Raw genomic sequence first — 24,341 nt, 5'->3', positions numbered from 1 at the left:
ATTTCTCATTAACTAGAAGAATATATGTGCCAAAGAAATTATATCTCTTAGATTCATAGAATTATAAATTTATAAATTAAAGGGGAAAAATCATAGGCCAATTTATCAAAATTACCCAATTAATAAAGTATTTTTGTTTCAAATATCTTCATTGCTTTGTAGAACAACTTTCTCCACTATTAGAAGGAAACATGGTTCATAATGTTTTCCTATGCCAAGTTGTTCTAACTCCCACCAACTGCTTATAGGTCTCTCCACTCAAACAAAGCTATATGTCTCCTTCTTTCATTGACAAGTGTTAAATAAATTATAAGCAACTATTTTAATGTTCCAATAGCCTCATGTTTGTTCCAAACAGCAGCATATTTTTAAACCAACTTTGTAAGCCTCCAGAGCAGTCACATATCTATGCTTCAGTTAAGAGACCTTGAGCACAAAACCAAAAGAGGCATAAAATCAAGTTGAATTTTGAGCCTCAATGAACATAATGCACTGTGATGTATGTGCTCATAAACTTTTACTATTGAATCTTTTCCTCTACTTTACAGCTCTTGACATTGATCTTTATCCTGTCTATGACCTCCAATCCCTCTACCTTTACTCTCTGGACATCAACTTGAGTAAACTCTTCTCCCTTCTGTACTACAAACTCCTGAAGCCATTAGTGGAGAGCTCCTTCTTCATCATCTCACATCATTCCTTCATCTTCCTCCACTACTTCACTTTGTCATTCTTGAAGAGGCAGTCCTTCTCCTTGCCAAGGGAAAACCTCTATATGCACTTAAAACAATCTCATCCCATTTTTAACATACTACTCTTTCAACTATCATCCACAATTTCTCTGTAAATTTCAATCTTCCATTGTCAACTGTTTTTTTTCCTAAGATCATATCCAAGCATTGTCTTCCACATATTTAGAAAAGAATACTCCCTTAGTTGGGCCATCTCTGTCATGTCCAACTCTGAGAGATGCCATTTAGGCTTTTCTTGGCAAAGATACTGGAGTGGATTTACCTTTCCTTCTCCTAATCATTTTCAGATGAGGAAAACTGAGGCAAATAGGATTAAGTTCCTTGCCCAGGGTCACACAGCTAAAACCAAAATTTGATTTCAGGATTTCAGGAAGATAAATCCAAATGCAGTGCTCTATCCACAACCTAGCTGCCCCACAAACCTTACTGACTTTCAGTTTATAATGATACTCCTCTTGTGAGATACACTAGAGAAATCTGTTTTTTTTGTTTTGTTTTGTTTTGTTTTGTTTAGTTCTTGCTTACTTCGAAATTAACATATTGTTTCCATATATAACAACCAATTGAAAACTACTCTTTCTGAAGTTACTAGCAATTTTTAAATCAACAGATCTAGACTGTTTTTTCTCATTATACTTGAACTATTAGCAATATTTACCACTGTTGATCACTTTCTTTCCCCTAGATATTATAGGGTTTGTTTATTTGTTTTACACTGATTTCTCATGGTTCTCCTCCTACCTGTTTAATCACTCCTCAGTTTCCTTTGTTGAATCATTATTCAGGCTTCATCAACTAAGTAGGTGTTCTATAAAGCTCTGTCCTACATTCTACATCTTTTTTCTTTGATCTTCCACTTGATTTAAATCCACCAGACACCTTGGATTCAATTATCATGACTATGTAAATGAAAGCTACATATATCAGATATATCAAGGCTTAACCTGCATCATAAGTTCCATTCTTGCATTATCTTAACATATTATATATATTTACAATGACATCTTATGTGCATTAAAATTCAAAATGTCTAAAACAGAATGAATTATCTTTCAGTTTAGTTCATGATTTCAACTCCTACTCTAGGACTTTTGTATTTGTATTAACTTTCTAATTTGCCTCCTTCCTTCAAAATTTTTCCACTTTACATCATCTTCCACTCTTTTGCAAGAAAGTTTTCTGCAATATACAGTTTTGACTGTCACCTTAAATACCATCACCATCCCAATAAACTCAAAAAACACCTTATTAATTTAAAGGTCAAATATAAGCTTTATTGACATTTAAAACTTTTTACAATATATTATCTTTATATTTTTTCAGACTTCTTAAAAACTGCTTTTCTCCTTGACAATTCAAAATATTTATTAAATACTTGCTTCTAAGCACTGTGCTAATTGCAAAAAATGCAAATACATACAGAAAGACAATCCTTGTCTCAAAGTAGCTTTCTTCCTAATGAGGGAGTATAATACACAAAAAGAAACAGAAAACCAAAAGAAGTAGAGGAATTTACTTTCCCCAAGAGGTATAGTAAGCAAGTTGGGAAAAGTTGGCTCATCAGACATGGATTATATACAGGAATGAGGACATGGGTGACTTCAGTACTTTCCATAATAAAACGTCTGGAAGAAAATGAAAGTCAGATCAAAGGTCTTTAGGGTCAGAGAGTATTTTCAGTGGGAGAACACAGGGGCAGAGTGAATTTCAATTGTAAGGAAGTTTTTGTGGCATGGTTGAGCAGTTTGGAAAGGCAAAAATGGAACCCAGAGAGGAAAGAGGAAAATATCCTGAAGGATCCTACCATATATCCCTGTATACCCCTTCTTTATATACAGCATTCATCTTTTCACTTTTGCATGGTTATTATCCCTTCTAGAATGTTCTCTCCATTACCTCTATCTATTAGAATCCCTGGTTTCTTTTAAGACTCATGTAAAGCACCACTTTATTCAGGAGGCCTTTCTACAGATTTCTTCTATGATTATTTTTGAATTACTCCATATTCATCTTGTTTTTACTCATATATGCAAATGTATTACCCATTAGGATATAACATTCTCAATAAAAGAAATTCATTTTATTAAAGAAAAACATATGTTTTCAAAATTTTCAACATTCACCCTTGTGAATTGTGTTCCAAAAATTTTCCTTCCCTTACCCTACCTTCTCCCTTAGACAGCAAGTAATCCAATATATGTTACACATGTGTAATTCTTCTATATATATTTCTACAATTATCATGCACAAGAAAAATCAGATAAAAAAGGAAAATATGAGAAAGAAAATAAAATGCAAGCAAAAAACAACAAAAAAGTTGAAAATACTATGTTGTGATCCACACTTAATTCCCACAGTCTTATCTCTGGGTATAGCTAGTTCTCTCCTTCACAAGTCCCTTGGAACTGGCCTGAATCATCTCATTGTTGAAAAGAACTATGTCTCTTCATAGCTATGTGACCTTGGGCAAGTCACTTAACCCCAATTACCTCAGCAAAAAAAAAAAAAAAAAGAAGAAAAGACCCATGTCCATCATATTTGATCCTTGTATAATCTTGCTATTGCCATGTACAATGATCTCCTGCTAATTTAACTTATATCAGTTCATGTAAGTCTCTCCAGTCCTCTCTAAAATCATCCTAAAGATCGTTTCTTATAAAACAATAAAATTCCATAACATTCATATATCATAACTTATTCAGCCATTCTCCAACTGATGGGCATCCACTCAGTTTCCAGTTCTTTGCCACTACAAAAAGGGCTGCCACAAATATTTTTCCACATGTGAGTCCCTTTTCCCTTTTTTATGATTTCTTTGGGATAAAAGCCCAGTGGAGACACTACTGGATCAAGAATATGCACAGTTTGATAACTTCTTGAGCATAGTTTAAAATTGCTCTCCAGAATGGTTGAATCAGTTCACAATTCCACCAAAAATGCATCAGTGTCCCAGTTTTCCCACACCACCTCCAACATTTATCATTATCTTTTCCTGTCTTCTTTCCCAATCTGAGAGATGTGTAGTGGTATGTGAGTTGTCTTGATTTGCTTTTCTCTGATCAATAGGGATTTATAGAACCTGTTCATAAGACTTTTATCTGAAAATATTCTGTCAATATCCTTTGGCCATTGATCAATAGGAGAATGGCTTGAATTCTTAAAAATTTGAATTAATTTTCTAGGAATTTGGATGTTATACCACTTGGTGCACATATGTTTAGTATTGATATTACTTCATTATCTGTGGTACCTTTTAGTAGGAAGAACTTTCCTTCCTTATCTCTTTTAATTAGATCTTTTTTTGCTTTTGCTTGATCTGATCTCTAACCCTGCTTTTTTCATTTCAGCTGAAGCATAATAGATTCTGCTCCAGCCTTTACCTTTATTTTGTATATATTACTCTGTTTCTTGGAAATGACATATTGTAGAAGTGTGGCTTTTAATTCAGTCTGCTAACCACTCCCACTTTATGGGAGAGTTCATCCATTCTCATTCACAATTAAAATGAATAACTCTGTATTTCTTGCTATCTTGTTTCCCCCCCAATTAAAACTTTTTTTTTTTTTTTTCATTTCACCCTTTCCCTCCTCCCCAGTATTTTGCTTCTGGCCATTACCTACTTCACACAAGATTTCCTCTTTTATAGCTCCTCCCCCTTTTTTATACTTTTTCCCTTTTATATCTGTTCTCCCTTCTATTAGTCTCCCTCCTTACCCGTTTTTATTACAATTCCTTATAGAAAGAGACAAAATCCTCTTTGAAGTTAAATGTGTCTGATAATCTCTCTTTGAGTCAATCTGATAAGAGTAAGATTCACACAATACTCATCTCCCTCCTTTTTTCCCTCAATTGTATTGTCTTTTGCCTCTTCATGAGATATAATTTAGCCTGTTTTAACTCCATGTTCCTCTTTCAGTAGAATTCCCATGTTTCTTCCTCTAGTTTCTTTTTTATATCATCACAATGAAATCAAATTATACCTGTATCCTCTAAGTATACTCATAAGAGAGATACAGATCTTAAATTTTAAACATACCATCTTCCCATATAGGGATAAAAGGTTTTTTTAACTTTTAAAAGAAAGTCATTTTTTCTTTTCTTTTTATGCTTCTCTTGAGTTCTGTATTTGAAGATCATATTTGTTTATGCAGCTCTGGTCTTTTCATCAGAAATAAATGGAATTCATCTGTTTCAATGAATGTCCATCTTTTTCCTTGAAAGATAATGCTCAATTTTGCTGTATAGTTGATTCTTGGCTGTAATCCAAGTTCCTTTGCCTTTCAGAATATCTGATTTCATGCCCTTAAATCCTTTAAAGTGGAAGCTGCTAGGTCCTAGGTAATCCTGATTGTGGCTTCTCAATATTTGAATTGGTTCCTTCTGGCTATTTGCAATATTTTCTACTTGATTTGATAATTTTGAAATTTAGCTATGATGTTACTTGGACTTTTCATTTTGGGATATCATTCAGGAGGTTATCAGTGAAATCTTTCAATGGTTATTTTACTCTTTAGTTCTAGGACATAAGGGCAGTTTTCCTTGATGATTTACTGAAAGATTATGTCTCAGCTCTTTTTTTCATCATGATCCTCAGGAAGTCCAATAATTCCTACATTATCTCTCCTAGATCTAGTTTCCAGGTCAGCTGATTTTTTTCTTTTTTTCATTTTCTTTTCTCTCTCTCTCTCTCTCTCTCTCTCTCTCTTTTCTTCTTTCTTTTGGTTTTCTTTGACAGATTATTAAAGTCTCTGGGTCACTTCCATTTGTAAACATTATAATTTTTAGTGAATTATTTTGTTCAGTTAGTTTTTTAAATTTTTTTTTTTTGCATTTGAGTTATATGCTTTATTCATTTCATCAGATCTATTTTCTAAGGAGTTATATGATTTCTCCATTTCATTAAATCTATTTTTAAGGAATTTTCTTCAGATAATTTCTTTGTTTCATTTTTCTAACTCTCTTGTTTTCATTTCCTTTCCCTATCTTTCTTCTAATTCTCTTTTAAGATCCTTTTTGAATTATTCCAAGAGAGTCTTCAAAGATGGGGACCAACTCAAAGTATATTTTGGGGCTTCATCTGGAGATGATTTGCCTTTAGGATCCTCAGGGTTTGAGGTTTGTTCTCTTTCTTCATAAAAGCTATCTATGTTCAGATTTTTTTTTTTTTTTTTTTGCTGAATTTTGCCCAAGAACTTCCCAATAGATTACCCTGGTTGGACTGCCCTGGCTTCCTGCACTGCATTCACCCTCAGCTGCTTCTCTCCCCTCTCCCCACGCCCAATTGAAACTGACCTTTTATAAAGTTCTTCTGAATTATTTTAAGCTGGGAATTTTTTACACTTCAAAAATCTGTGGATTCTTTCACTTCAAAACCATTCATAGGCTTGATCTGGTGTTGATCTAAGGGAAACTGGGAGGAACTCAAATGTAGACATGTCTACTCTCTGCAACCTTGGGTGAACCCCCTTTGAGTCAATTATCTGTATATTTTGGAAACAAGGCCTTTTTCACTTTTGTAGCACCAGTTCTTAGCACAATGCCTGTACATCATAATTTTAGCTTAAAATATTGAATTAAGCACAGGACACACAACGATAATTTTAAAAATTGTTTCTGTCCTGAGAGATTTTATATTCTACTAGGGAATTCAATATGTAAACAGTAGAGTAAAAGAATATATCTTTAATTTGGGAGAAAACAGAAACAACTAAGTGTATAACGGAAAAAAGGGGAAAAAAAGTGTTTTATAAGAGATAAAGTATGAGTTTTTCCTTGATCAAAGTTAGGGCTACTAGGAGGTGCAGAGAAAAATGCATTGTTGGCAGTCAACCTATTCAGACTTAGAGTTAAGAAATAGAATGATAGTCAAGGAACAGCAGTTTATTCCAGTTGGATAAAATGAAGAGTGTGTAAAATGAGAGAAGCATTGTGAAATAAATGATAGACTAAAGCTAGTCCTTTAAATGACTGAACAGGGAGTTTATATTTTATCTCAGAACCAATGGAATCCTGATGACTTTGAGAAGGAAACTGTTTGATGTTATTGTCAGTAAAAATAACAAGATTCAAATCTTATTAAATATGGAGAGAAAAGGTAAAAGGATAAAACCCTAAGCTTGTGATGTGATTAACTGGAATTGTATTTTTATTTTCTGGAAAAAAAATCTGAGTAGAAAGGACAAAGAGAATAAGAATAATAAACTCTAAACTCATATTCCCCCAGTCCAGGAAAGTATCCTGAGAGACTTTCCCAAATACCTTGCTGAAATTAGGATAAAAAAAAAGAAAAAAAAATAAGCTTATAACTTCAATACATTAATATACACAATTTATTTAAGTCAGATTAATATGAATTAATTTGTAATAACATGCACTCTTCTTATCACATTACAATATCCTATTATTCATCTAGAAATCTCTGTGTAAATAAATATATATGTGTGTGTGTGTGTGTGTGTGTGTGTGTGTGTGTGTGTATAAAATATTCTTTTCTGAAGTTTGTGATTAGATATATAAACACCCCAATAACTGCCATGTTAAATACTGTGAATCGTAAAATATTGCCTGGTTTATTGTCATTTAATTTAAGAGCATTGTCAAGGGAATTGCAACAAGTTAATCCTTACATTCCTAGGCACAGATAAAAAAAGATTATAAACTAAGCAAACAAGTATGTTTTTGTCTTACTCTAGATTGGGGGAAAGGGGATGATGGAATAGAGATTATTAATTACAAGTTAAATTACAGTGTATTTACAGTGGGATCATAGATTAATAAGGAAATTCAAAACTAAACTTTAAAAATGAGGGCACTTCATTCATTTTTAAAGAGAATAAATTGATGCAAAGAAATCAGTCCCCAGCACAAACTGTAAGAAGTTTGACCAGATGGCCAGAACTCAGATTTTCTGAGTCTAGAGCAGTGTGTGTGTGTGTGTGTACCACCATGAAGCTTTTTGGCAATTAGGTGAAGCCTAAGTACTTTTCTTAGAATAATGTTTTAAATTCATAAAAATGCATAGGATTAAACATATATATATATATATATATGTATACATACACACACACACACACACACACACACACATATATATATATATATATATATATATATATATATGTCTACTTATCAGTTTTAAAATTTTAAAAAATCCAAACTATCAGACTCTATGAACATTTTATTATTTTATTTTCATTAAACTCTATGAACAGAGTTAGTGGTTTTATTATTTTTGTTTGTATTTCTGTGTTTTTCTCAGTGTATCATTTGCCTCATTTTGGTATACAGGTGACCTTGGCTTCTGAAGGCTATACCATCAAAACATAAGCTGTGTCAGGTTTGAGGAAGCTAGCAGATTATAGACTAATTATAGCGTCCAACTTATATGACTGTTGTGTCTTTCCAAAATTCAGTAAGATTCATCACCAGAAAAAAATGTTGAATGGGATTGATTGGATGAAACTTTCTCAGCTTATGAGATTAAGTCCCAAGATTGCTATTTCCAGAGTTAGGAGATCAGGACCTTGGACTCTGAGTCTAAGAAGGGACCCTGGGAAGTTACATGATCTCTACAGGAAGTTACCTGTGGGAGGCAGACAACCATTGATCACCATTGGTCCAAGGATGGGTCTTTTGCTTTTTAAATCTTGAGCAAGCTGGAAGCTAATCAAGTTCCAGGAGCATATGGCAGGGAGTTGGGATGGCTCCCAGTTGTTTGTCTGGGTCTCTTCCTGCAGGGATTAAATAAATTATTATTATTTATTATTATTATTATTATTTGTATCTGAAGATGTCTCTGAAACAATGTGTACAAATTAATTTATTATACAATTTATTTACTTATCTGTTTACCTACCTACTTAGATCTATCTGTCTGCTTGTCTGTCTATCTTATCTACCTATCTATATTATGTACCCATGATTTATGATTTGTTTTAGTGAAGTAATTCACAGGAAAATATCCTTGAAGAAAATCAGGAATGGCAGTTAACTGTTACTTGATATTCAGTACTTCATATAAAAGGTTTTTATTTACTGACTTTTTCTTTTCCCCTTTCCTTTCAAAAATATACACCTAGGTTATGAACAACACAGTAGTTAAATCTTGACCTGGGATCCCAAAAACCTGAGTTTGAATGGTCCCTTCAGAAGCTAGTTGTTTTACTAAGTTAATTGGTTTTCTTTAAATTTATTTATTTATTTAATATCTTTTCACTAGTTACAATCAAAACAATTTTTTTTACATTTGTTTTTAAGATTTTTGAGTACTAGTTTCTCTCCCTTTTCCCTACCCACAATTAAGAAAACATGTGAAGCTATGCAAAACATTTCCATAAAAGTGAAGTTGTAAAAGAAAATATAAAAATTAATTTATTTAAGCACTACTGGTCTCGGTTTCCTTTTCTGTCAGCTGGGAAGATAATTGCAACTATGTCATGTAGTTATAAGAATGAAAGGAAATGGGGCATCTAGGTGGTTCAGTGGATAGAACACCAATCCAGAAGTCAGGAGGACCTAAGTTCAAAGGTGACTTCAGACACCGAATATTCCCTAGCTGTGTGACCCTGGTCAAGTCACTTAGCCCCAATTGCCTCAGTGGAAGAAAATAAAATTAAAGGAAATAATATATGTAAACAGCTTTGCCAAACCAAATATTAGATATATTTTAATTCTTATGCAACAGTTCAACATTGTATCATGATATTAAAATGGATAACCTTTTGAGTTTGGTTAGAACAAACTCCTTGTTATAATTTAATATTCAAATACATAGGTTCTATAAAAATAATTTCACATACTTCTGGACTACTCTGAAAAGTTATAATTTAATATACAAATGTAGAGTTAATATAGAAATTATTTCATAATAAATAATTTCATTTAGAAGGGTCAGAAGGGGCAGAATTTAAGAACATCTCATAGGAGCAACATGCTTTTAGTGTTAACTTGTATTGGATGAAGACCAAAGTAGAAATAGAAGCTTTTTTTTTTTTTTTTTTTTTTTTTTTTTTTTTTTTTTTTTTTTGTAAATAAGGAATATTGCACTCCTTTTGCATAGAATGATTTAGATTTTGTAATACAGGTGCTTAGGGTTTGTCTTTTTAAGAAAAAGCTTCAGCATAGAAAAAAAGATCACAACAGTAGGAATTTCCAGAGGCATGATAACGTGTCTTTTAAATACTGTACTGGTATCTCTATTAAACCAGCCATTGTTACCATGTGGGAGGAAGGCTTAACTGTTTTTAAAGGTGTTCCATAAATTGAGCAATATATGTGCACTGATCTAAGCATTTCCTATGGCCCCTGGGCTCCATGAATGTCTGACTCTGAATTTCCGTACTGATCTTCTGCATTCCCAAGTGACTATTCTAAAAACAGAAGGAGAGATTCAGTGCCAGGACAAGCCCCTAGGTATTACATGGCTTACCTCCCCAGCTCTTGCCTCTTCCTTTTCTTGGTACGTCAGAGGAGAGACAGTAGACTAGGCTAGAAATCTAATACTAAAATAGTAACTTGGAAATAGGATTGTTTTTCTCTTCTGGTACCCCCACAATGCCCTTGTTTATCTTTCCTTTTGACTTTTTCCTCCTAGGTTTCCTCCTTGCTACCTTGATGTACTTCCTGTGGCTCACCTCAATCTGTTTTCCTCTCCATTGGCTGACTGCCAGCTGTTAAGGCAGCATTTGAGCTATTTATAACAGAGGGGCTTCAAAGGTGACCCTGCAGACTGGGTACTATTCTGCCATGTTGACACAAGGGCCATCCTCCCAAAGGACCCTAAAATGAATCAGTCTGAACTATCCCTACTTAAAAGTAAATTAGAATACAAACTTTACACCCCGGAAAAGCCTGGGCAATTCTTAGAATTACTGTAAGCTTTGCCACAAAGCTTGAAGCAAACACTCTAAAACAGCAGTATGAGCATTTAAATCCTCATAAGATAATAACTAACTTCATGTTGGGACACATGGGAAACAAATGCACATGCCTTCATACTGAAAGATTTACAGTCTAATAAGAGAGACAAGGTGAGCCATCAAAAGATCATTATTCACATGTACATATGAACGCAATAATCACAAAAGTGATTTAGTCCTAAAGGTGAGTAAGAGATTTTGTGGTTTTGGCTCAACCAAGTGGGAAGCAGAGGGGTCTGGATCACATCTCTTATGGGGAGGAGGAAGGGCCCCCTGTGAACTTCTGGAAGGAAAATCTGGAAATAGGGGCCGAGTGCTAATAAGAAACAGCAACTCACTCGAATATTGCTGCTGGTTTTGCCTCTCTCCTGTGCTGCTGCCTCCCTGACTTCTGTGACAGTTTCTTCTCTCACACCACTTGACTTCTGAACATTTTTAATTTCTCCCATTCACTTTACTGATGCAGTGCAGGTGCTCCTGGGACAATGGTGCATCTCTACCTGTGCCTCAGAGGCAAAAGAGCGCCTCAAGGACAGGCAATCAAGTCAAGGGTGATTAGGGAAAAACATGGAGACCACGAATTCTCAATAATTTGCTTAGAAAGGCTGGTTATTGAGCTAGCTCTTGTGGACTCTGAATAATACCATTGAAGAAGTAGAGAACAAAAGACAGTTGAGCTGCTGGGTGCAGAATACATGTAATCAGAGGGTTGTAACTGAAATGCTTGGAGTCAGAGAAATATAATACACTTGTAAATGTAGCAAGGACATCGGCAAGATAAATGGATGGCCATGCAGAACACAAAAAAAGGACAATTGTGAGTCTTGGTTGCTTTCACACAAAGATCACAATGCAGACAGCATTATATTTATGTGACTACAAAGGCTAGTGCATGAGTTCTTGTTAAACCAGGATCTGAGTTAGTCACTGCAGCTATTTCATATATTTTTAATTGTATGTTGCCTTTCTCCTAACAGAGTCATGTCAGAAAGCTGATGTTGAGCAGTTTGAAAGACCTCAGGTAACATATCAGTTTGAGGCATTGTAAAAGGTCAAAATTCAGTGTTGGGGGACTTAGGCTAAAATTCCAGTTTTGTTACTTACAAACTATGTGATTTTGACCAAATCCCTCAAACTCCCTGAGCCTCTCTTAAACTAGATGCACTCTGACTTTGCTTCCAGATCTAAATTGATGGTCCTAGGAGCAGATTAAAGTAACACATCTTTATATTTTTGCTCCCTAGTAACACAGTGCCACTTTTTCATTCTCACTCTTTCCAAAATGCATGTGATACTAGAAGGCAAATCTCCACCTGCAATCTTTAGAAGCTCTGGTTGATAGATTGGGAGATCAGAATTCTGAGCTGTAGTGGACTAAGGGAATTGGATATCTATTCTAAATCTGGCATCAGTAAGGTGAATTCCCAGCAGTTGAGGTGGAGGAGAGGATAGAATTTCATTGGTAGTCGAATCAAAGGGTGACTGGTCCAGGCCAGAGAGAGATAGAGTAAAAGCTTCTATACTAACAAAATATACAGAAACCTAAGTAGCCACCATAGTGTAAAAAAGACAGGGAGACTCAAATTTTAAAATAAAACAATTTCTTTATTATTATTATTTTTGGCTGAGGCAATTGGGGTTAAGTGACTTGCCCAGAGTCACACAGATAGGAATTGTTAAGTGTCTGAGGCCAGATTTAAACTTAGGTCCTCCTGATTTCAGAGCTAGTGTCCTATCCATTGCACCACCTATCTGCCACAACAAAATGTAAACTAAACAAATGCATGGTGTTAACTTCTGTATCTGTATATACATCCTTGAAGTTTACAGCACAAAGAAAGTTGTGCCTTGGTTATTTCTTATATTTAAGATCTCATGTGGTCTTTGAGCTTCCTACTGGTTTTACAACTTCAAAAATCTATACCACACAGGGCTCACAAAGTCAAAGACCAAACTTCGAAGTCCTTGAGGTTCATCTCCGAAAGAGCATCTCTTTTGGCCTTTGTTCAGAATGGGAGGGTGAACTTTTCTGTAGAGGTTAAATATGTGAAAAGATAGCTTTTATTAAAAAAAATAAGTTTGCATTTAAATAGACACCAGATAAATCTTAGAAAATGAATGTGGATAATAAATAAAAGAACATAAACACATTAATAAATAGCAATAACAAAAATAGCTAACATTTATTTAATTCTTACTATGTTCCAAGCAAGTACTATGCTAAGTACTCTTTGTGGTTATTTTAGAAAGGGGGGAAAACTATCTATAAAAAAAAGAAAGTTACTATATATTCCCCCCAAAAAAAGGGCAAATTTCACAAGAAAAAGTGAGAAGAAAAGCTACAGCTTGTACTATTCATTAATGTTGTAAAGCAAAGGGAAGGTAAATCTTAAATCTAAGGGGATTGGATTAATTTGGAAACAGATCTGATTTGAATGTCTCTAGGTTCTTGAAAAAAAATCTCAGTCTTTCTTCCAGGACAAGAAACTTGATGTCAATGCAAAGTCTAATTCAATATTTCAACTATCAGAGTGTCCCACATCTATGAGATAGATGAACAAATAAAGTTAAAAAGATAGAAAAATGTCAACCAATGCAGGACAAGGTAGGACGTTTATTATAGGGGAGTGTATGACACACACACACAAAAAAAGGTACTGAAGAAGGAACCAAATTCTTATATTACCTACACTAAATTAGTTTTTTGTTGCAATTCTCATCTTTCATTTTGTTTTTCATTGAACTTTAGTCTATAGGATAAGGGTAATTACACAGTGGAAAACTTTAAGAAAACCAAAGATTTTTGCTATTTTCCAAGCTGGGGATAAGACACAGGAGTTGCAACAGAGATAGTTAGTTGTCTGAGGCAATGATCAGGCATGAATGTTCATGAATATTGGGGGCCTTTTGCTTTACAAGTATATCTCACACACAAGACTGTTCACAAGCACTGAGTGTGATAATTTTGTTGGTTTGGTGTTTCTATTCATAATGTGGTTTGGGGAGCTGAAGAGGATTGAAATTCATATTGCATTGGGATACTAGGAAGTGAAGCAAACAAAAATAAAAGCACTACAATCGGCATTACATTCACTAAGGGGAATCCTTTTGTCAATCTGAGTATCAGCAAGCGCATTAGTACATTTAGAAATGTGTTGATCATGGTAGAAGAAGAAATGGCCATCAAAATAGCAATTACCAAAGAACTAAAAACCACCAGGAACAAAGGGAAATCCATGGCCCCATGCTAGCTGTTTACACCAAACCTATGATTCAGCAAAGACCTTACTTCCATGGATATCATGGCTTTAATAGAAAATGCTTTTCCTCCACGTAGAAAAAGAAACACATGTATCTGAGTTGTCATAATGGGGCACAGGAGTCTAGAAATCTAAGGGAAGTTGCAGGATATCTAGTCCAAATCTATTATTTTGCAGGTGAGAAAGCTGAGGTTCAGAGACAAGAAAGGCTTGATCAAACAGGTAATAAGGGTGGAGATGATAATGGAAATAAGATCCTGGGAGATCAAGTTGGTCTTACAGATCTCTTATCTTTCCTTAGTATATTTGGAGTTAATTGCCTTCTAGATGACTTCATTTTTTTAAATGCAGACAAAGCTCCCTTTGAAAAAGTGGATAGGTCCATAGATTTCTATGTAAAGCAACTGTTACATAATGCAGATGGGGAAGGGAGAGACAAAGGGGACCAGCACACAGTTCAAAGGCAGATGAGGGCCAGCCCAAAGAAGCTAAAGAGGGAGGAGGAGGAGGAACATTTGGATGTGTATAGAACAGGAGCAGTGCCAGTCACCTGGGGACCAACAGGGACAAGATTGCAGAGGACAGGCGGTGTAGCCTGGCACAGGAATGCAGAGAAATAAGTAAGAAAGACAAGGGGTCAGGAAAAGCTGGGGGCAGCAATATAAGGAGCCTTCAAGCCGATGACCTCCTGCACTGGACCCCCCCTTACAGTAGCAGCAATGACAGTGTCTCTAGCTTTATTCTTTTACATTCATGTAGAGTGTTTTGTTTTGGTAGGGGAAGCCCCAGAGCATTAAGCCTAGAGTCAGGAAAGAGGAGAGAGAGGGGGGAAGAGAAGGAGAGAGACAGAGAGAGATAAAGGAGGAGAGAAACAGACAGACAGACAGAGAGGGTGGGAGGGAGACAGAGACAGAGAAAGAAAGGAGGAGAGAGACAGAGACAAAGGCAGAGACAGACACAAAGACAGAGGTAAAAAGAGAGACAGAAACATACTGAGGGAAAGAGTAAGACAGACAGAGAGACAGACAGAGAGACAAAGACAGAGAGAAAGAGACAGAAAGACAGACATAGAGAGGTTAGAGACAGAGATTTTAAAAAGGAGAAAAAGACAGCCATACAGATATTGAAAGAGACAGGGACAAAGTGAAAGACTGCAATAGAGAGAATAAAGGAAAATAGAAGCAATGACAGATAAAAACAAATTTGTCCACATGCTTTAAAAAGGCAGAATCATTTTAATTGTGATTCTTACTATTTTTATTTCTATGTGACCCACATGAGCCTTAGACATATTTCTGCACATTGATATTAAGTCTCACTGTAAACATAGTAATAAGTTATGAAAACAAATTGAGTAACATTTTAATAAAACAAACAAACAAATAATAAAGTACTTTGAAAAGTCCTCTTTATGATCTGTAGGGAAAGAATTACTGTTCCTTGCTTTATTTCATTTAATGGGTTTGTGTTTTCCTTTCTCCTCCAGTGATTAACTAAAGAACTAGGTCAGTTTCCTTTAAAGTCTTTAGCAAATTTAACACTTCCCTAACACATTTATGAGCCCCCTGGTCTATCTCCTGGAAACAATTTGCATCCATCTAATAATGATTTAAAAGGGTAAGCAAATCACTTCCCTTCTTCTAAACTTAATTTCTTTATCTGTAAAATGGAATCAGCTAAGTGATTTAAGTGATATATGAATGATATAAGATTGGAGCACCTGAATTTAAGTGCTCTCTCAAATGCTTATTATCTGTGTTATCCTAATCAACTGACAGAACCTAAATCAATATTAGTTGTATTTTTAAAAATAAAATTGAGATAATAGAGCCTAACTCATAGAGGTCTTCCAGAAGTCGTTTTAGATAATATGTGTTTAAAAATCATAAATATTGGCCTGGTAGGATAATTATATTTCTTTATTTTTGTAAATACTCTGATCCTCTCATTACAGATCAAATCCCAACCAGTTTCCCTGGTCCTAATCCAGTTGCCTATTTTGTATTTTTAAGTTTGACATTCTTCATTGATATATCACTTTCCCTCACCCCCTTAGAAAGTTGGTTATCAAATATTGTGATATCTACTTCCAAAATTTCCAATCCTTTATTTCTTACAGAAAATATAGTTGGCAATCTTGTTTAGATCCTCATCATCTACTAACTGGATCTACAATATTATTCTAATTGATCTTCCTGTTTCAAGTATCTTCCTACTCCAATCTTTCTTCCATAATGCTATTGAAGTAATTTTTCTTAAGTGGAAATCTGTTTAATTCCCTTTTCTCATTTGATAAACACCAGTGTTTTCCTATTACCTCTATGAATAAATATAAACACTTATGCGTAAAATTTTGAGTATTCTACAACACTGACCCAAATTAGCTTTCCACCCTTTTTGGACATTATTCTCTGCCGAGTATCCCATAGTCCAATCAAACTGTCTTTCTGCAGTTTTATTCATACATAACATTCCATCTCCTATTTTGGCACAGACAGTCATACCCTTTGCCTAGAATATACTTCTTTTTCTATCCTGCTTTTTAAAATTCTTGATTACCTTTGAGACAAAGTTCAAGAACTATCTACATGAAGTCTTTCCTAATTTCCTAGCCAGTACTGCCTTGACCTCTGAAATTATGTATCATTTATTCTTTATATAGCTAAACACATTTTTGCTTTTCTTTTTTTACAATGCCTTAAACATAGTAAATGTTTGTTAATTGATTGTGTCCAGCTATATATATTACCGTATTAACTCAGTGAATTGCTTAACCACTTTCATATTGTAATCTCAACAAATTAGTTTCTTAATCAATGTTAAAATTTTTATCATGAAATGGTTATTTTTTTTTCTTTTTGCATTGGTGTATATTTCAGATATGCAAATGTATATATTACAAAGAAAGTTCATATCATAATGTTGGATTACACTCTGTTTTGTGCATCTGAAAAGTTTATTGTCAGTCAAGATTTTGGCAACAGATTTTTATTACATGGTAGTGAATGTTTCTACTACAATGCCCTAACTAAATTAGGTTTCTTTCCCCCCATAGGACTTCTGTTGCTCCTTAAGCCTTCTCACATACAGCTCTCACCATCTCAAAACAAATACATTTGACATTTTGCAAATATATTGCTCTAATCCACTAGTTCCCTTACTAATATCAGTTGCTGAGCAGGGTTGATTAGTGGATATGCAGGAAGCCTTTGCCTATTTGCAAAGCTGCTGGCTGCTGCTTTCTCTAGTGGCTTCTGAAGAGGAAGCTCAAGCATCACCAAGTGGATTGCAGAAAACAAAAACAAAAAACCTGGAGACAAAAATATGTCCTGTTCACTGCTAATGTCACTTTTCTTACTGTTGATAAACTGAGTCAGAAAAAAAACAAAAACAATCCAAGCCAAGTTCCACATATTTTAATACATCATGATTCTGACAATACAGTAAATACTTAAATCATATAAAATGATCATATAAGCAAAGTTATAACTGTTAGCTTTGCTTAATGATGTAGAGTAAGATCATTAGTTAGAGGCTACCAACCCACTTATTGGGTTCTTCTTCATTAGTTAAAGTCGTGACCCATATTTGAGGTCAATTTTAAAGAAGAGTGATGTTTGTAATTTAGCTTTCCCACTTTAGCAAATATTTCTGTTCAGATCACAAGTGATAGCTTACATACAAGAAGTTCATTCTGATAACAAGATAATTTAAAATTAGTTTTACTGATCATGGGAGGGGAAATATATATTCTGACATTATGAATTTAAGAATAATACCATCTGTTTGAAGCACGAAACATTTGTGATTTATAGGTAAAATATCACTTTGATATGTTGCTTTCACTTGATGTTAGAGTCTTTCCTGCACAACAAAAGTTAACAAAAAATAAGGAAATGCTTCTCTCAAATGCAATACAAGAAACAAAAATATAGAAAATAAATGTTGATGGCAGAAACTAGGCATGGACCCACATTTAACACCACATACTAAGATAAGATCAAAATGGGTCCAAGATTTAGGCATAAAGAACGAAATAATAAATAAATTGGAGGAACAGGGGATGATTTACCTCTCGGACTTGTGGAGGAGGAAGGAGTTTGTGTCCAAGGGAGAACTAGAGACCATTATTGATCACAAAATAGAAAATTTTGATTAAACCAAATTAAAAAGTTTCTGCACAAACAAAACTAATGCAAACAAGATTAGAAGGGAAGTAACAAATTGGGAAAACATTTTTACAGTTAAAGGTTCTGATGAAGGCCTTATCTCCAAAATATACAGAGAATTGACTTTAATTTGTAAGAAATCAAGCCATTCTCCAATTGATAAATGGTCAAAGGATATGAATACACAATTTTCAGATGATGAAATTAAAACTATTTCCACTCATATGAAAGAATGTTCCAAATCATTATTGATCAGAGAAATGCAAATTAAGACAACCCTGAGATATCATTACACACCTGTCAGATTGTCTAAGATGACAGGAACAAATAACGATGAACGTTGGAGGGGCTGTGGGAAAACTAGGACTCTGATGCATTGTTGGTGGAGTTGTGAAAGAATCCAACCATTCTGGAGAGCAATCTGGAATTATGCCCCAAAAGTTATCAAAATGTGCATACCCTTTGGCCCAGCAGTGCTACTACTGGGCTTATATCCCAAGGAAATACTAAAAAAGGGAAAGGGACCTGTATGTGCCAAAATGTTTGTGGCAGCCCTTTTCATAGTGGCTAGAAACTGGAAAATGAATGGATGTCCATCAATTGGAGAATGGTTGGGTAAATTATGGTATATGAATGTTATGGAATATTATTGTTTTATAAGCAATGACCAACAGGAGGAATATAGAGAGGCTTTGAGAGACTCACATCAACTGAGGTTGAGTGAAACGACCAAAACTAGGGGATCATTATACACTTCAACAATGATACTGTATGAGGATGTATTCTGATGGAAGTGGATATCTTCAACATAGAGAAGAGCTAATCCAATTCCAATTGATCAATGATGGACAGAATCTGCTACATCCAGAAAAGGAACACTGGGAAATGAGTGTAAACTGTCAGCATTGTTTTTTGTTTTGTTTTTAGTTTTTATTTTTTGTTTTGTTTTGTTTCTCTTCCCAGATTATTTTTACCTTCCAAATACAATCCTTCCTTTGCAACAACAACAACAAAATTCGGTGCTGCACATATATATTGTACCTAGGATATACTATAAGATACTTAATATGTATGGGAATGCCTTCCATCTAGGGGAGGTGGTGGAGGGAAGGAGGGGCAAAACTTGTTACAGAAGGGAGTACAAAGGATAATGTTGTAAAAAAATTACATATGTATATGTACTGTCAAAGAAAATATTGTAATTATAAAAATTAATGAAAATAAAAAATAAAAAAATAAAAATAAAAAAGAACATAAATGTTGAATTTCCCATGCAAAGTTCTTTTTTTTTTTTTCATTTTTTAAATAAGGATTTCTGTGAGAAAACTAGAATAATTCTATTCCAAAATTAATCACTAATAGACTTTGAAGTTATGCTGGTTCAAGCATTATCTGCTTATATAATGTGCAAACACAAACACATATACACAATTACACACACATACACATACCAGAAAGCCAGAATAAAATAGATATGGCACTATCATTCTGGGTGGATTTCTCTCCTCAGTTACTAAAGAATATCATTCTAGAAAAAAAAAAAAAAAACAACTTCTAAACTAACTCCAAGGTATTAAAAATAACTATACTAGTTGATATATTTTTTCACTGACAAGAAGAAAATGTTTGTTTCTCTAAGTCATCAGATTTTGCAGAGAAAAAGCTGAGGAAGTAGTACAGAAGTAGGCAGAGATCATAGCTCTATCTGGGAGGTATTTGGATTAGAAATAATTAAGCCAATCAGTTAATATTTAGAAGATGGTGCCACATTGTCATGTTGCCAATTTCCTTCTAATTGCTCTGAAAAAAAAAAAAAAGTAAAGTAAAACAAAGGAAAAAACCTTTTCTCATAACACACACTTCTGAGGCAATTAAAAAAAACTACACTTCACATAATCTCTACAGACACTTTTTTTTTTTCTTCTCAGAATGTCCTTCTGATTTCAGAGCAAATACACCTTTTATGACTCTTGGGTTGAAGCTAAAAGAGCATTGGACCTGGAGACAGGAAGATATGAACTATAAAGTGGCCTCAGAAACTTACTAGTTGAGTGATCATGGGTAAGGTACTTCATGCTGTCAGTCCTGAAACCTGTTTCCACAATTATCAAATGGAATAATAATAACACCTACCTTCCATGACTGTGGTAAAGAAAATTAAGATAATATTTTTAAAGTGCTTAGCATAAAGCCCATCACTTAATAAATGTTTCTTTCCTCCCTCCCTCCTTCCCTTTCTTCCTTCCCTTCCTTTTGCTAGCTCAGTGTTCCAAATCATATCTTTCTTAAGGGTAATGCTTGGCAAATTCCCTTTAAACTTCTCCTCCTCTTTTGATGATCTCTAGTTTATGTTAATGACATCATAAACCAATCAGCAAATATTCATTAAATATCTACTAAATTCTAGATCTTCTAGGTGAGAGAACATTTTTAAGTTAATCTTTCTTCTTTTACTCTTTATTCTATCCAACAAAAATGTTAGGAGCAATTGTAAATTCATGTCTATTTTCTCTTTTATTAAAAGCAATGAGAAAGAAAAGGTTACAGTCATTTATAGTAGAACACTTTTGAAATTTTTAAGATTGCATGAGGTCAATGGATGTGGTTTCTTAACCCTGGGAAGTATCTATATTTTGAAATAGACTATATATAATTCCTATTAGTCTAGATATGGATGGCTTTTTCAATCAAGTTCTATGAGAACATTTTAGATTTCTTGGGATATATAAGCCCTTCATGAGTTTTATTTATTTTTTTTAAATTAATCATAATAATCCACATGCCTGATTCCATCAGTAATACTCTATTCTTATTCTTGATGAAGAACATCCAGTCTTCCTTTTTTCCCCCTTTATGGAAAAGAACCTAGATTCATTTACCTAAAACTTTCAGATTGCTAGGGACGGATTGAGGTTTAGGGTAAGGTTTTTTAATGGAAGAGTATCTGTAAAGCCTCTAAGCAGATTTGGCAAGAAGTCCCTAATGCCAGCTGTGCTTCCCTCCCTGTTGGAAAAAAAAGAGACTGGAGAGAGTAGTGGAGCAGTGTCAGCTGGCTTTTAGAACTACCAGATGGTTGAAATCAACTCCTAGAATACCACTGATCTAGCTAGCCATTGCTCAGAAAACCTAAGGAGACACTCTACAGATCCAGGAAGGACATTAAATGCCAGGAATAAATGCTTATTTAACTTTGGATTCTTTAGAAGTTGAGCCAGTTCCTGGACTACTCTCCTTTCTTTCTTACAAGGACCACCGGGACATAGAATTAAAGAATACCAGATATCTCTAATTGACTCTAAGGGAGAGAATCAAAACACACACACACACACACAAACACACACACACACATATATGTGTATATATATATATATATATATATATGTATATTTCTGTATATATATATATGATATATGTATAAAATATATGTATATGTATGTATACATACATAAATATATACATATTTCTATATATACCCATATATATATTTCTATATATGTGTGTGTATGTGTATATATATATATATATATATATATATATATATATATATATATATATATATATAATCACTTAATATGGTATCTGAATAAATCTGAATACAAGTTTTTAGGAGTAAATTCAAGAAGCATATTCTAGGTACTGGGAAGTCACCAATAACAATAAAAGAAATGGTTCCTTCTCTAAAAATGTTATTTTTCTATTGGGATATAGAACAGGTATATAGATAAATAAATAGAAAGTTAATGCAATTGAGAGAAAGCAATAGCAACTATAGGAAGCAGACTTGTATATAGAGTGATAACTACACTGAAATAATTCAACCTAGTAACTTAAAACATATAATAAGCTGATTGTTTCCAGATACCTTTATTAGGTATTTAGGAGGTATAAGGTTTGATCAAATGACATAGGTAAAGTATTTCACAAATAGAAAGTGCTATATAAATTTGTTGTTATCACAGTGATCATTATGTTTGTAAAATGAAGTTCAAGGCAAAACAATCCAGGAACAAGTCATTATAAAGCTGCTTGAGCTTATCCCTTGATGCTTATCCCTAAAGTCCATTAAAAATTAAATAAAATAAAGTATAATAATAATTATTAGATTGTATTTTCTTAGATACCATGTTTGGAACCAGTAGCAATACAACAACTACTATAACACTGATTTTCTACTGATTCCTTGAATGTTCTATATTGGTCAGTGCAGTAAACCCATTTGCAATTTTATTTGTGATACCCTGATTCTGAACTCCCATGAGCATTCGTTTTTAAAATTTTCTTTTGAGAGGAGGTATTTTGGAATTGTTTTAAATTTTTAACATAAAAAACACAAGATAAAATGGGTATTTCCATATATTGTATATGAACATTTAAATCTCGATTATGTATAGCTTGTTATTCTTTTAAAGCATTGTAAGAAAAAAAATCAACATGTAATTTTCAGTTAGCCAATTTCTCTATGATTTTTTTCTGGTCTTTCTTCATTTCTTTTGTGTATATCAGAAAATTTTTCTCCAATGAGTTTTTAATTTTTTTTCTTTTTTGTCCATTCTCTTTTACTACAAGAAAAGGTAAAACAAATACCATAAATTTTATATCTAGAGTGAAAAAAAGTATATTTTCTTCTGTATCTTTAGTCCATTGTGTCTTTGTCAAAAGTTGGTAGCACATTTCATTACTAGTTATCTGGAACTCTGATCATTTCATTGATCAGAGTTCTTATCTTCCAAAGTTATTATGATATAAATTGTTCTCTTTTCACTTCATTCTGCATTAATTCATACAAGTCTTCCCACATATCTCCAAAATCATCCATTTAATCCCTCTGTATGGTATAAGAAGCCAATCCATTCTTATATCACAATTCCTTTAATCACTCTATAATTCACAGTTGCTCCATTCATTAAAGTTCTTTGATATAATGAAAAGAGTTGTTAAATATTTTTTCTACATATGTGGTCTTTGTCTCTTTCTCTGATCTTTCTGAGATATGAGCCTAGGCTTTTTACCACTGAGTCAACTTGTATGAGGATAGTGACTTTCAGGACATGATTCCAATTGAGTTTCCAGAATGACTTTATCAGTTCATAGCTCTCTCAATAGTATGTCTATTTTCTTGAAGCCCTTTCAACAATAGTCAACTTAATTTTTTAAAGATATATTTGCGGACTTCTGGCCAAGATGGCGGCATAGAGGCAGACAGCTGCTTGAGCTCCGTGTTTTCTCTCAGGATTTACTTCATGACAAGCCTTAGAGTTAATGCTTGACCAGAAAAGAAACCCACAAATATTCACCAACAGACTACATCCTTGAAATTCACCAGAGAATGTCTGTGTTTGCTGGGGGAGGGTCAAACAGACTGGGCGCAGGCTGAGGGCAGGCAGCCAGAGCAAGACAGGCAGCTCACAGCTCAGACCACAGGGGGGAGGGGTACAATCTCTGCTGTTTCTGAGAAAAGACTTTTACCCCAGTGTGGATATTCCATCTTGGCAGCAAGCCAGGAGCAGCTGAGAGGGTGTAAACACTAGAGGTTTAAAACCCCAGAAAGCTAGAGTCTCTTGGAACCTGGCCACCCCAACCCCCACCTGGAGTGACTCTGGATTCTCAGAGCCTCAGAGCGCAGACATAGCAAAGCCATCACTGTCCTATTAGTGGCTCTCTACTGCCCTAACCCCAGTCTGTAGAGGAAGCCCATTAACACCATCCAGCCCCATCCTCCCCCAAACAGACCAATTGTTTCTCTTGTCAATTTGTTTTCTTCCATTCCTCTCTTGACAAAATGAACAAAAAATTCAAAAGGGCTCTAACCATTTACAGCTTTTGTATGGAGAGAGAGCAGACTTCAAACACAGAGGAGACTAAAACAGACTGTCCCCAGAGGAATCCCCTAAGGGGGATATGATCTGCTCCTCAATACAAAAGAATCTCATAGAGGAAATCAAAAAAGCTCTCACAAGAGAGGTAGAAGAGAAATTCGAAAAAGAAAGGGAAGCTTGGAAAGAGAGCCTGGAGAAGTCATCCAGAGTGGAAAAAGAGATAAAATCATTGAGAAATAATATTAGTGAATTAGAAAAGGCAAACAACTCCAAGGAAAACAGGATTAGTGAGCTGGAAAAGGTAAACAACTCCAAGGAAAACAGGATTAGTGAGATGGATAAAGAAATCAGCTCTCTAAAAAATAAAATGGATAAAATTGAAAAAAAATTCCATAGAAGAAAAAAACTCACTTAAAGACACAATTGG

Source organism: Sminthopsis crassicaudata, chromosome 3, assembly GCF_048593235.1.
Source record: "Sminthopsis crassicaudata isolate SCR6 chromosome 3, ASM4859323v1, whole genome shotgun sequence".
Classification (NCBI taxonomy): Eukaryota; Metazoa; Chordata; class Mammalia; order Dasyuromorphia; family Dasyuridae; genus Sminthopsis; species Sminthopsis crassicaudata.
This window is presented reverse-complemented; position numbering follows the sequence as displayed.